We start from the raw sequence: 14,426 nt of genomic DNA, 5'->3' as shown, positions 1-14,426 counted from the left end.
ATAAACCCTCTGCAAGCTGTATCCCCTTGCGTGCAGTCCTTGCCCCATAAATGCTCTGCATGCTGCATCCCCTTGTGCGCAGTTCTTGCTACATAAATACTCTGCATGTTGTATCCACTTGTGCACAGTCCTTGCCGCATCAATACTCTGCATGTTGCATCCCCTTGTGCGCAGTCCTTGCCCCTATAAACACTCAGCAAGCTGTATCCCCTTGCGCGCAGTCCTTGCCCCATAAATTATCTTCATGTTGCATCCCCTTGTGTGCAGTCCTTGCCCCAGAAATTATCTTCATGTTGCATCCCCTTGTGGGCAGTCCTTGCCCCTATAAACACTCTGCAAGCTGTATCCCTTTGTGCGCAGTCCTTGCCCCATAAATGCTCTGCATGTTGCATCCACTTGTGCGCAGTCCTTGCCCCCATAAACACTCTGTAAACTGTATCCCCTTGCGTGCAGTCCTTGCCCCATAAATGCTCTGCATGCTGCATCCCCTTGTGCGCAGTCCTTGCCCCATGAATGCTCTGCATGCTGCATCCCCTTGTGCACAGTTCTTGCCACATAAATACTCTGCATGCTGCATCCCCTTGTGTGCCATCCTTGCCCCCATTAATGCTCTGCATATGGCATCCCCTTGTGCGCAGTCCTTGCCCCATAAATGCTCTGCATGTTGCATCCACTTGTGCGTAGCGCATGTCCCTATAAACACTCTGCATGCTGCATCCCCTTGTGCACAGTCCTTGCCGCATAAATACTCTGCATGTGGCATCCACTTGTGCGGAGTCCTTGCCCCCATAAACACTCTGCATGCTGCATCCCCTTGTGCGCAGTCCTTGCCCACATAAACTCTGCATGCTGCCTCCCCTTGTGTGCCGCCCTTGCCCCATAAATGCTCTGCATGTTGCATCCACTTGTGCATAGCCCATGTCCCTATAAACACTCTGCATGCTGCATCCGCTTGTGCGCAGTCCTTGCCCACATAAACACTCTGCATGTTTCACCCACTTGTGCGCATTCCTTGCCCCCATAAACACTCTGCAAGCTGTATCCCCTTGCGTGCAGTCCTTGCCCCATAAATGCTCTGCATGCTGCATCCCCTTGTGCGCAGTTCTTGCTGCATAAATACTCTGCATGTTGTATCCACTTGTGCGCAGTCCTTGCCGCATCAATACTCTGCATGTTGCATCCCCTTGTGCGCAGTCCTTGCCCCTATAAACACTCAGCAAGCTGTATCCCCTTGCGCGGAGTCCTTGCCCCATAAATTATCTTCATGTTGCATCCCCTTGTGTGCAGTCCTTGCCCCAGAAATTATCTTCATGTTGCATCCCCTTGTGGGCAGTCCTTGCCCCTATAAACACTCTGCAAGCTGTATCCCTTTGTGCGCAGTCCTTGCCCCATAAATGCTCTGCATGTTGCATCCACTTGTGTGCAGTCCTTGCCCCCATAAACACTCTGCAAGCTGTATCCCCTTGCGTGCAGTCCTTGCCCCATAAATGCTCTGCATGCTGCATCCCCTTGTGCGCAGTCCTTGCCCCATAAATGCTCTGCATGCTGCATCCCCTTGTGCGCAGTTCTTGCCACATAAATACTCTGCATGCTGCATCCCCTTGTGTGCCATCCTTGCCCCATTAATGCTCTGCATATTGCATCCCCTTGTGCGCAGTCCTTGCCCCATAAATGCTCTGCATGTTGCATCCACTTGTGCGTAGCGCATGTCCCTATAAACACTCTGCATGATGCATCCCCTTGTGCACAGTCCTTGCCGCATAAATACTCTGCATGTGGCATCCACTTGTGCGCAGTCCTTGCCCCCATAAACACTCTGCAAGCTGCATCCCCTTGTGCGCAGTCTTTGCCCACATAAACTCTGCATGCTGCATCCCCTTGTGTGCCGCCCTTGCCCCATAAATACTCTGCATGTTGCATCCACTTGTGCATAGCCCATGTCCCTATAAACACTCTGCATGCTGCATCCGCTTGTGCGCAGTCCTTGCCCACATAAACACTCTGCATGTTTCACCCACTTGTGCGCATTCCTTGCCCGCATAAACACTCTGCAAGCTGTATCCCCTTGCATGCAGTCCTTGCCCCATAAATGCTCTGCATGCTGCATCCCCTTGTGCGCAGTTCTTGCTGCATAAATACTCTGCACGTTGTATCCACTTGTGCGCAGTCCTTGCCCCATAAACACTCTGCAAGCTGTATCCCCTTGCGTGCAGTCCTTGCCCCATAAATGCTCTGCATGCTGCATCCCCTTGTGCGCAGTCCTTGCCCCATAAATGCTCTGCATGCTGCATCCCCTTGTGTGCCGTCCTTGCCCCCATTAATGCTCTGCATATTGCATCCCCTTGTGCGCAGTCCTTGCCCCTTAAATGCTCTGCATGTTGCATCCACTTGTGCGTAGCGCATGTCCCTATAAACACTCTGCATGCTGCATCCCCTTGTGCACAGTCCTTGCCGCATAAATACTCTGCATGTGGCATCCACTTGTGTGCAGTCCTTGCCCCCATAAACACTCTGCATGCTGCATCCCCTTGTGCGCAGTCCTTGCCCCATAAATGCTCTGCATGCTGCATCCCCTTGTGCGCAGTCCTTGCCCCCATAAATTATCTTCATGTTGCATCCCCTTGTGTGCACTCCTTGCCCCAGAAACTATCTTCATGTTGCATCCCCTTGTGGGCAGTCCTTGCCCCAGAAACTATCGTCATGTGGCATCCCCTTGTGCGCAGTCCTTGCCCCATGAGTTATCTTCATGTTGCATCCACTTGTGCGCAGTCCTTGCCCCATAAATGATCTTCATGTTGCATCCCCTTGTGCGCAGTCCTTGCCCCTTTAAACACTCTGCATGCTGCATCCACCTGTGCGCAGTCCTTGCCACATAAATACTCTGCATGTCGCATTCTGCATGCTGCATCCCCTTGTGTGCCGCCGTTGCCCCCATAAATGCTCTGCATGTTGCATCCACTTGGGCATAGCCCATGTCCCTATAAACACTCTGCATGCTGCATCCGCTTGTGCGCAGTCCTTGCCCACATAAACACTCTGCATGTTCCACCCACTTGTGCACATTCCTTGCCCCATAAACACTCTGCAAGCTGTATCCCCTTGCGTGCAGTCCTTGCCCCATAAATTCTCTGCATGCTGCATCCCCTTGTGCGCAGTTCTTGCTGCATAAATACTCTGCATGTTGTATCCACTTGTGCGCAGTCCTTGCCGCATCAATACTCTGCATGTTGCATCCCCTTGTGCGCAGTCCTTGCCCCTATAAACACTCTGCAAGCTGTATCCCCTTGCACGCAGTCCTTGCCCCAAAAATTATCTTCATGTTGCATCCACTTGTGTGCTGTCCTTTCCGCAAAAATACTCTGCATGTTTCATCCCCTGTGTGCAGTTATTGCCCCTATAAACACTCTGCAAACTGTATCCCCTTGCGCGCAGTCCTTGTCCCATAAATGCTCTGCATGTTGCATTCACTTGTGCGCAGTCCTTGCCCCTATAAACACTCTGCGAGCTGTATCCCCTTGCGCGCAGTCCTTGCCCAATAAATGCTCTGCATGTTGCATCCACTTGTGCGCAGTCCTTGCCTCATAAATACTCTGCATGTTGCATCCCTTGTGCGCAGTCCTTGCCCCTATAAACACTCAGCAAGCTGTATCCGCTTGCGCGCAGTCCTTGCCCCATAAATTATCTTCATGTTGCATCTCCTTGTGGGCAGTCCTTGCCCCTATAAACACTCTGCAAGCTGTATCCCCTTGTGCGCAGTCCTTGCCCCATAAATGCTCTGCATGCTGCATCCCCTTGTGCGCAGTTCTTGCCCCATAAATGCTCTGCATGCTGCATCCCCTTGTGCGCAGTTCTTGCCGCATAAATACTCTGCATGTTGCATCCACTTGTGCGCAGTCCTTGCCGCATAAATACTCTGCATGTTGCATCCCCTGTGTGCAGTCCTTGCCCCTATAAACACTCTGCGAGCTGTATCCCCTTGGGCGCAGTCCTTGCCCCATAAATGCTCTGCATGTTGCATCCACTTGAGCGCAGTCCTTGCTGCATAAATACTCTGCATGTTGCATCCCCTTGTGCGCAGTCCTTGCCCTTATAAAAACTCAGCAAGCTGTATCCCCTTGCGCGCAGTCCTTGCCCCATAAATTATCTGTATGCTGCATCCCCTTGTGTACTGTCCTTGCCCCCATAAATGCTCTGCATATTGCATCCCCTTGTGCGCAGTCCTTGTCCCTATAAACACTCTGCATGCTGCATCCCCTTATGCGCAGTCCTTGCCCCATAAATGCTCTGCATGTGGCATCCACTTGTGCGTAGCGCATGTCCCTATAAAAACTCTGCATGCTGCATCCCCTTGTGCACAGTCATTGCCGCATAAATAAACTGCATGCTGCATCCGCTTTTGCGCAGTCCTTGCCCACATAAACACTCTGCATGTTGCACCCACTTGTGCACATTCCTTGCCCCCATAAACCCTCTTCAAGCTGTATCCCCTTGTGTGCAGTCCTTGCCCCATAAATGCTCTGCATGCTGCATCCCCTTGTGCACAGTTCTTGCTACATAAATACTCTGCATGTTGTATCCACTTGTGCACAGTACTTGCCGCATCAATACTCTGCATGTTGCATCCCCTTGTGCGCAGTCCTTGCCCCTATAAACACTCAGCAAGCTGTATCCCCTTGCGCGCAGTCCTTGCCCCATAAATTATCTTCATGTTGCATCCCCTTGTGTGCAGTCCTTGCCCCAGAAATTATCTTCATGTTGCATCCCTTCGTGGGCAGTCCTTGCCCCTATAAACACTCTGCAAGCTGTATCCCCTTGTGCGCAGTCCTCGCCCCATAAATGCTCTGCATGTTGCATCCACATGTGCGCAGTCCTTGCCCCCATAAACACTCTGCAAGCTGTATCCCCTTGCGGGCACTCCTTGCCCCATAAATGCTCTGCATGCTGCATCCCCTTGTGCGCAGTCCTTGCCCCATAAATGCTCTGCATGCTGCATCCCCTTGTGCGCAGTTCTTGCCACATAAATACTCTGCATGCTGCATCCCCTTGTGTGCCGTCCTTGCCCCCATTAATGCTCTGCATATTGCATCCCCTTGTGCGCAGTCCTTGCCCCATAAATGCTCTGCATGTTGCATCCACTTGTGCGTAGCGCATGTCCCTATAAACACCCTGCATGCTGCATCCCCTTGTGCACAGTCCTTGCCGCATAAATACTCTGCATGTGGCATCCACTTGTGCGCAGTCCTTGCCCCCATAAACACTCTGCATGCTGCATCCCCTTGTGCGCAGTCCTTGCCCCCATAAACACTCTGCATGCTGCATCCCCTTGTGTGCCGCCCTTGCCCCATAAATGCTCTGCATGTTGCATCCACTTGTGCGTAGCGCATGTCCCTATAAACACCCTGCATGTTGCATCCACTTGTGCATAGCCCATGTCCCAATAAACACTCTGCATGCTGCATCCGCTTGTGCGCAGTCCTTGCCCACATAAACACTCTGCATTTTTCACCCACTTGTGCGCATTCCTTGCCCCCATAAACACTCTGCAAGCTGTATCCCCTTGCGTGCAGTCCTTGCCCCATAAATGCTCGGCATGCTGCATCCCCTTGTGCGCATTTTTGCTGCATAAATACTCTGCATGTTGTATCCACTTGTGCGCAGTCCTTGCCGCATCAATACTCTGCATGTTGCATCCCCTTGTGCGCAGTCCTTGCCCCTATAAACACTCTGCAAGCTGTATCCCCTTGCGCGCAGTCCTTGCCCCATAAATTATCTTCATGTTGCATCCACTTGTGTGCAGTCCTTGCCGCAAAAATACTCTGCATGTTGCATCCCCTGTGTGCAGTTCTTGCCCCTATAAACACTCTGCAAGCTGTATCCCCTTGCGCGCAGTCCTTGCCCCATAAATGCTCTGCATGTTGCATCCACTTGTGCGCAGTCCTTGCCCCCATAAACACTCTGCATGGTGCACCCACTTGTGCACATTCCTTGCCCCATAAACCCTCTGCAAGCTGTATCCCCTTGCGTGCAGTCCTTGCCCCATAAATGCTCTGCATGCTGCATCCCCTTGTGCGCAGTTCTTGCTACATAAATACTCTGCATGTTGTATCCACTTGTGCACAGTCCTTGCCGCATCAATACTCTGCATGTTGCATCCCCTTGTGCGCAGTCCTTGCCCCTATAAACACTCAGCAAGCTGTATCCCCTTGCGCGCAGTCCTTGCCCCATAAATTATCTTCATGTTGCATCCCCTTGTGTGCAGTCCTTGCCCCATAAATTATCTTCATGTTGCATCCCCTGTGCGCAGTCCTTGCCCCATAAATGCTCTGCATGTTGCATCCACTTGTGCGTAGCGCATGTCCCTATAAACACCCTGCATGCTGCATCCCCTTGTGCACAGTCCTTGCCGCATAAATACTCTGCATGTGGCATCCACTTGTGCGCAGTCCTTGCCCCCATAAACACTCTGCATGCTGCATCCCCTTGTGCGCAGTCCTTGCCCACATAAACTCTGCATGCTGCATCCCCTTGTGTGCCGCCCTTGCCCCATAAATGCTCTGCATGTTGCATCCACTTGTGCATAGCCCATGTCCCAATAAACACTCTGCATGCTGCATCCGCTTGTGCGCAGTCCTTGGCCACATAAACACTCTGCATTTTTCACCCACTTGTGCGCATTCCTTGCCCCCATAAACACTCTGCAAGCTGTATCCCCTTGCGTGCAGTCCTTGCCCCATAAATGCTCGGCATGCTGCATCCCCTTGTGCGCAGTTTTTGCTGCATAAATACTCTGCATGTTGTATCCACTTGTGCGCAGTCCTTGCCGCATCAATACTCTGCATGTTGCATCCCCTTGTGCGCAGTCCTTGCCCCTATAAACACTCTGCAAGCTGTATCCCCTTGCGCGCAGTCCTTGCCCCATAAATTATCTTCATGTTGCATCCACTTGTGTGCAGTCCTTGCCGCAAAAATACTCTGCATGTTGCATCCCCTGTGTGCAGTTCTTGCCCCTATAAACACTCTGCAAGCTGTATCCCCTTGCGTGCAGTCCTTGCCCCATAAATGCTCTGCATGTTGCATCCACTTGTGTGCAGTCCTTGCCCCCATAAACACTCTGCATGGTGCACCCACTTGTGCACATTCCTTGCCGCATAAACCCTCTGCAAGCTGTATCCCCTTGCGTGCAGTCCTTGCCCCATAAATGCTCTGCATGCTGCATCCCCTTGTGCGCAGTTCTTGCTACATAAATACTCTGCATGTTGTATCCACTTGTGCACAGTCCTTGCCGCATCAATACTCTGCATGTTGCATCCCCTTGTGCGCAGTCCTTGCCCCTATAAACACTCAGCAAGCTGTATCCCCTTGCGCGCAGTCCTTGCCCCATAAATTATCTTCATGTTGCATCCCCTTGTGTGCAGTCCTTGCCCCAGAAATTATCTTCATGTTGCATCCCCTTGTGGGCAGTCCTTGCCCCTATAAACACTCTGCAAGCTGTATCCCTTTGTGCGCAGTCCTTGCCCCATAAATGCTCTGCATGTTGCATCCACTTGTGCGCAGTCCTTGCCCCCATAAACACTCTGTAAACTGTATCCCCTTGCGTGCAGTCCTTGCCCCATAAATGCTCTGCATGCTGCATCCCCTTGTGCGCAGTCCTTGCCCCATGAATGCTCTGCATGCTGCATCCCCTTGTGCGCAGTTCTTGCCACATAAATACTCTGCATGCTGCATCCCCTTGTGTGCCATCTTTGCCCCCATTAATGCTCTGCATGTGGCATCCCCTTGTGCGCAGTCCTTGCCCCATAAATGCTCTGCATGTTGCATCCACTTGTGCGTAGCGCATGTCCCTATAAACACTCTGCATGCTGCATCCCCTTGTGCGCAGTCCTTGCCCACATAAACTCTGCATGCTGCCTCCCCTTGTGTGCCGCCCTTGCCCCATAAATGCTCTGCATGTTGCATCCACTTGTGCATAGCCCATGTCCCTATAAACACTCTGCATGCTGCATCCGCTTGTGCGCAGTCCTTGCCCACATAAACACTCTGCATGTTTCACCCACTTGTGCGCATTCCTTGCCCCCATAAACACTCTGCAAGCTGTATCCCCTTGCGTGCAGTCCTTGCCCCATAAATGCTCTGCATGCTGCATCCCCTTGTGCGCAGTTCTTGCTGCATAAATACTCTGCATGTTGTATCCACTTGTGCGCAGTCCTTGCCGCATCAATACTCTGCATGTTGCATCCCCTTGTGCGCAGTCCTTGCCCCTATAAACACTCAGCAAGCTGTATCCCCTTGCGCGGAGTCCTTGCCCCATAAATTATCTTCATGTTGCATCCCCTTGTGTGCAGTCCTTGCCCCAGAAATTATCTTCATGTTGCATCCCCTTGTGGGCAGTCCTTGCCCCTATAAACACTCTGCAAGCTGTATCCCTTTGTGCGCAGTCCTTGCCCCATAAATGCTCTGCATGTTGCATCCACTTGTGCGCAGTCCTTGCCCCCATAAACACTCTGCAAGCTGTATCCCCTTGCGTGCAGTCCTTGCCCCATAAATGCTCTGCATGCTGCATCCCCTTGTGCGCAGTCCTTGCCCCATAAATGCTCTGCATGCTGCATCCCCTTGTGCGCAGTTCTTGCCACATAAATACTCTGCATGCTGCATCCCCTTGTGTGCCATCCTTGCCCCATTAATGCTCTGCATATTGCATCCCCTTGTGCGCAGTCCTTGCCGCATAAATACTCTGCATGTGGCATCCACTTGTGCGCAGTCCTTGCCCCCATAAACACTCTGCATGCTGCATCCCCTTGTGCGCAGTCCTTGCCCACATAAACTCTGCATGCTGCCTCCCCTTGTGTGCCGCCCTTGCCCCATAAATGCTCTGCATGTTGCATCCACTTGTGCATAGCCCATGTCCCTATAAACACTCTGCATGCTGCATCCGCTTGTGCGCAGTCCTTGCCCACATAAACACTCTGCATGTTTCACCCACTTGTGCGCATTCCTTGCCCCCATAAACACTCTGCAAGCTGTATCCCCTTGCGTGCAGTCCTTGCCCCATAAATGCTCTGCATGCTGCATCCCCTTGTGCGCAGTTCTTGCTGCATAAATACTCTGCATGTTGTATCCACTTGTGCGCAGTCCTTGCCGCATCAATACTCTGCATGTTGCATCCCCTTGTGCGCAGTCCTTGCCCCTATAAACACTCAGCAAGCTGTATCCCCTTGCGCGGAGTCCTTGCCCCATAAATTATCTTCATGTTGCATCCCCTTGTGTGCAGTCCTTGCCCCAGAAATTATCTTCATGTTGCATCCCCTTGTGGGCAGTCCTTGCCCCTATAAACACTCTGCAAGCTGTATCCCTTTGTGCGCAGTCCTTGCCCCATAAATGCTCTGCATGTTGCATCCACTTGTGCGCAGTCCTTGCCCCCATAAACACTCTGCAAGCTGTATCCCCTTGCGTGCAGTCCTTGCCCCATAAATGCTCTGCATGCTGCATCCCCTTGTGCGCAGTCCTTGCCCCATAAATGCTCTGCATGCTGCATCCCCTTGTGCGCAGTTCTTGCCACATAAATACTCTGCATGCTGCATCCCCTTGTGTGCCATCCTTGCCCCATTAATGCTCTGCATATTGCATCCCCTTGTGCGCAGTCCTTGCCCCATAAATGCTCTGCATGTTGCATCCACTTGTGCGTAGCGCATGTCCCTATAAACACTCTGCATGATGCATCCCCTTGTGCACAGTCCTTGCCGCATAAATACTCTGCATGTGGCATCCACTTGTGCGCAGTCCTTGCCCCCATAAACACTCTGCAAGCTGCATCCCCTTGTGCGCAGTCTTTGCCCACATAAACTCTGCATGCTGCATCCCCTTGTGTGCCGCCCTTGCCCCATAAATGCTCTGCATGTTGCATCCACTTGTGCATAGCCCATGTCCCTATAAACACTCTGCATGCTGCATCCGCTTGTGCGCAGTCCTTGCCCACATAAACACTCTGCATGTTTCACCCACTTGTGCGCATTCCTTGCCCGCATAAACACTCTGCAAGCTGTATCCCCTTGCATGCAGTTCTTGCCCCATAAATGCTCTGCATGCTGCATCCCCTTGTGCGCAGTTCTTGCTGCATAAATACTCTGCACGTTGTATCCACTTGTGCGCAGTCCTTGCCGCATCAATACTCTGCATGTTGCATCCCCTTGTGCGCAGTCCTTGCCCCTATAAACACTCTGCAAGCTGTATCCCCTTGCGCGCAGTCCTTGCCCCATAAATTATCTTCATGTTGCATCCACTTGTGTGCAGTCCTTGCCGCAAAAATACTCTGCATGTTGCATCCCCTGTGTGCAGTTCTTGCCCCTATAAACACTCTGCAAGCTGTATCCCCTTGCGCGCAGTCCTTGCCCCATAAATGCTCTGCATGTTGCATCCACTTGTGCGCAGTCCTTGCCCCCATAAACACTCTTCAAGCTGTATCCCCTTGTGTGCAGTCCTTGCCCCATAAATACTCTGCATGCTGCATCCCCTTATGCGCAGTCCTTGCCCCATAAATGCTCTGCATGCTGCATCCCCTTGTGCGCAGTTCTTGCCGCATAAATACTCTGCATGTTGCATCCACTTGTGCGCAGTCCTTGCCACATAAATACTCTGCATGTTGCATCGCCTTGTGCGCAATCCTTGCCCCTATAAAAACTCTGCAAGCTGTATCCCCTTGCGCGCAGTCCTTGCCCCATAAATTATCTTCATGTTGCATCCACTTGTGCGCAGTCCTTTCCGCAAAAATACTCTACATGTTGCATCCCCTGTGTGCAGTTCTTGCCCCTATAAACACTCTGCAAGCTGTATCCCCTTGCGCGCAGTCCTTGCCCCATAAATGCTCTGCATGTTGCATTCACTTGTGCGCAGTCCTTGCCCCTATAAACACTCTGCGAGCTGTATCCCCTTGTGCGCAGTCCTTGCCCCATAAATGCTCTGCATGTTGCATCCACTTGTGCACAGTCCTTGCCACATAAATTGTCTTCATGTTGCATCCCCTTGTGTGCAGTCCTTGCCCCAGAAATTATCTTCATGTTGCATCCCCTTGTGGGCAGTCCTTGCCCCTATAAACACTCTGCAAGCTGTATCCCCTTGTGCGCAGTCCTTGCCCCATAAATGCTCTGCATGTTGCATCCACTTGTGCGCAGTCCTTGCCCCCATAAACACTCTGCAAGCTGTATCCCCTTGCGTGCAGTCCTTGCCCCATAAATGCTCTGCATGCTGCATCCCCTTGTGCGCAGTCCTTGCCCCATAAATGCTCTGCATGCTGCATCCCCTTGTGCGCAGTTCTTGCCACATAAATACTCTGCATGTTGCATCCCCTTGTGTGCCGCCCTTGCCCCCATTAATGCTCTTCATATTGCATCCCCTTGTGCGCAGTCCTTGCCCCATAAATGCTCTGCATGTTGCATCCACTTGTGCGTAGCGCATGTCCCTATAAACACTCTGCATGCTGCATCCCCTTGTGCACAGTCTGTGCCGCATAAATACTCTGCATGTGGCATCCACTTGTGCACAATCCTTGCCCCCATAAACACTCTGCATGCTGCATCCCCTTGTGCGCAGTCCTTGCCCCATAAATGCTCTGCATGTTGCATCCACTTGTGCATAGACCATGTCCCTATAAACACTCTGCATGCTGCATCCGCTTGTGCGCAGTCCTTGCCCACATAAACACTCTGCAAGCTGTATCCCCCTGCGTGCAGTCCTTGCCCCATAAATGCTCTGCATGCTGCATCCCCTTGTGCGCAGTTCTTGCTGCATAAATACTCTGCATGTTGTATCCACTTGTGCGCAGTCCTTGCCGCGTCAATACTCTGCATGTTGCATCCCCTTGTGCGCAGTCCTTGCCCCTACAAACACTCTGCAAGCTGTATCCCCTTGCGCGCCGTCCTTGCCCCATAAATTATCTTCATGTTGCATCCACTTGTGCGCAGTCCTTGCCGCAAAAATACTCTGCATGTTGCATCTCCTGTGTGCAGTTCTTGCCCCTATAAACACTCTGCAAGCTGTATCCCCTTGCGTGCATTCCTTGCCCCATAAATGCTCTGCATGTTGCATCCACTTGTGCGCAGTCCTTGCCCCCATAAACACTCTGCAAGATGTATCCCCTTGCGTGCAGTCCTTGCCCCATAAATGCTCTGCATGCTGCATCCCCTTGTGCGCAGTCCTTGCCCCATAAATGCTCTGCATGCTGCATCCCCTTGTGCGCAGTTCTTGCCGCATAAATACTCTGCATGTTGCATCCACTTGTGCGCAGTCCTTGCCACATAAATACTCTACATGTTGCATCCCCTTGTGCACAGACCTTGCCCCTATAAACTCTGCATGCTGCATCCCCTTGTGCGCAGTCCTTGCCGCATAAATACTCTGCATGTTGCATCCACTTGTGCGCAGTCCTTGCAACATAAATACTCTACATGTTGCATCCCCTTGTGCACAATCCTTGCCCCTATAAACTCTGCAAGCTGTATCCCCTTGCGCGCAGTCATTGCCCCATAAATTATCTTCATGTTGCATCCCCTGTGTGCAGTCCTTGCCCCTATAAACACTCTGCGAGCTGTACCCCCTTGCGCGCAGTCCTTGCCCCATAAATTATCTTCATGTTGCATCCCCTGTGGGCAGTCCTTGCCCCTATAAACACTCTGCAAGCTGTATCCCCTTGTGCGCAGTCCTTGCCCCATAAATGCTCTGCATGTTGCATCCACTTGTGTGCAGTCCTTGCCGCATAAATACTCTGCATGTTGCATCCCCTTGTGCGCAGTCCTTGCCCCTATAAACACTCAGCAAGCTGTATCCCCTTGCGCGCAGTCATTGCCCCATAAATTATCTTCATGTTGCATCTCCTTGTGGGCAGTCCTTGCCCCTATAAACACTCTGCAAGCTGTATCCCCTTGTGCGCAGTCCTTACCCCATAAATGCTCTGCATGTTGCATCCACTTGTGCGCAGTCCTTGCCCCCATAAACACTCTGCAAGCTGTATCCCCTTGCGTGCAGTCCTTGCCCCATAAATGCTCTGCATGCTGAATCCCCTTGTGCGCAGTACTTGCCCCATAAATGCTCTGCATGCTGCATCCCCTTGTGCGCAGTTCTTGCCACATAAATACTCTGCATGCTGCATCCCCTTGTGTGCCGTCCTTGCCCCCATAAATGCTCTGCATGCTGCATCCCCTTGTGCGCAGTCCTTACCCCATGAATGCTCTGCATGTGGCATCCACTTGTGCATAGCGCATGTCCCTATAAAAACTCTGCATTCTGCATCCCCTTGTGCACAGTCCTTGCCGCATAAATACTCTGCATGCTGCATCCGCTTTTGCGCAGTCCTTGCCCACATAAACACTCTGCATGTTGCACCCACTTGTGCGCATTCCTTGCCCCCATAAACACTCTGCAAGCTGTATCCCCTTGCGTGCAGTCCTGGCCCCATAAATGCTCTGCATGCTGCATCCCCTTGTGCGCAGTTCTTGCTGCATAAATACTCTGCATGTTGTATCCACTTGTGCGCAGTCCCTGCCGCATCAATACTCTGCATGTTGCATCCCATTTTGCGCAGTCCTTGCCCCTATAAACACTCAGCAAGCTGTATCCCCTTGCGCGCAGTCCTTGCCCCATAAATTATCTTCATGTTGCATCCCCTTGTGTGCAGTCCTTGCCCCAGAAATTATCTTCATGTTGCATCCCCTTGTGGGCAATCCTTGCCCCATAAATGCTCTGCATGCTGCATCCCCTTGTGCGCAGTTCTTGCCGCATAAATACTCTGCATGTTGCATCCCCTTGTGCACAGTCCTTGCCCCTATAAACACTCTGCAAGCTGTATCCCCTTGCGCGCAGTCCTTGCCCCATAAATGCTCTGCATGTTGCATCCACTTGTGCGCAGTCCTTGCCGCATAAATACTCTGCATGTTGCATCCCCTGTGTGCAGTTCTTGCCCCTATAAACACTCTGCAAGCTGTATCCCCTTGCGTGCAGTCCTTGCCCCATAAATGCTCTGCATGTTGCATCCACTTGCGCGCAGTCCTTGCCCCATAAATGCTCTGCATGTTGCATCCCCATGTGCGCAGTCCTTGCCCCATAAATTACCTTCATTTTGCCTCCCCTTGTGTGCAGTCCTTGCCCCAGAAATTATCTTCATGTTGCATCCCCTTGTGGGCAGTCCTTGCCCCAGAAACTATCGTCATGTTGCATCCCCTTGTGTGCAGTCCTTGGCCCATGAATTATCTTCATGTTGCATCCACTTGTGCGCAGTCCTTGCCCCTTTAAACACTCTGCATGCTGCATCCACCTGTGCGCAGTCCTTGCCACATAAATACTCTGCATGTTGCACTCTGCATGCTGCACCCCTTGTGTGCCGCCCTTGCCCCCATAAATGCTCTGCATGTTGCATCCACTTGTGCATAGCCCATGTCCCT

The sequence above is a fragment of the Ambystoma mexicanum genome, chromosome 13 (assembly GCF_040938575.1).
Source record: "Ambystoma mexicanum isolate Mex_15411 chromosome 13, UKY_AmexF1_1, whole genome shotgun sequence".
Taxonomy (NCBI): domain Eukaryota; kingdom Metazoa; phylum Chordata; class Amphibia; order Caudata; family Ambystomatidae; genus Ambystoma; species Ambystoma mexicanum.
The sequence above is the reverse complement of the archived record's forward strand: the minus strand, read 5'-3'. Positions refer to the sequence as shown.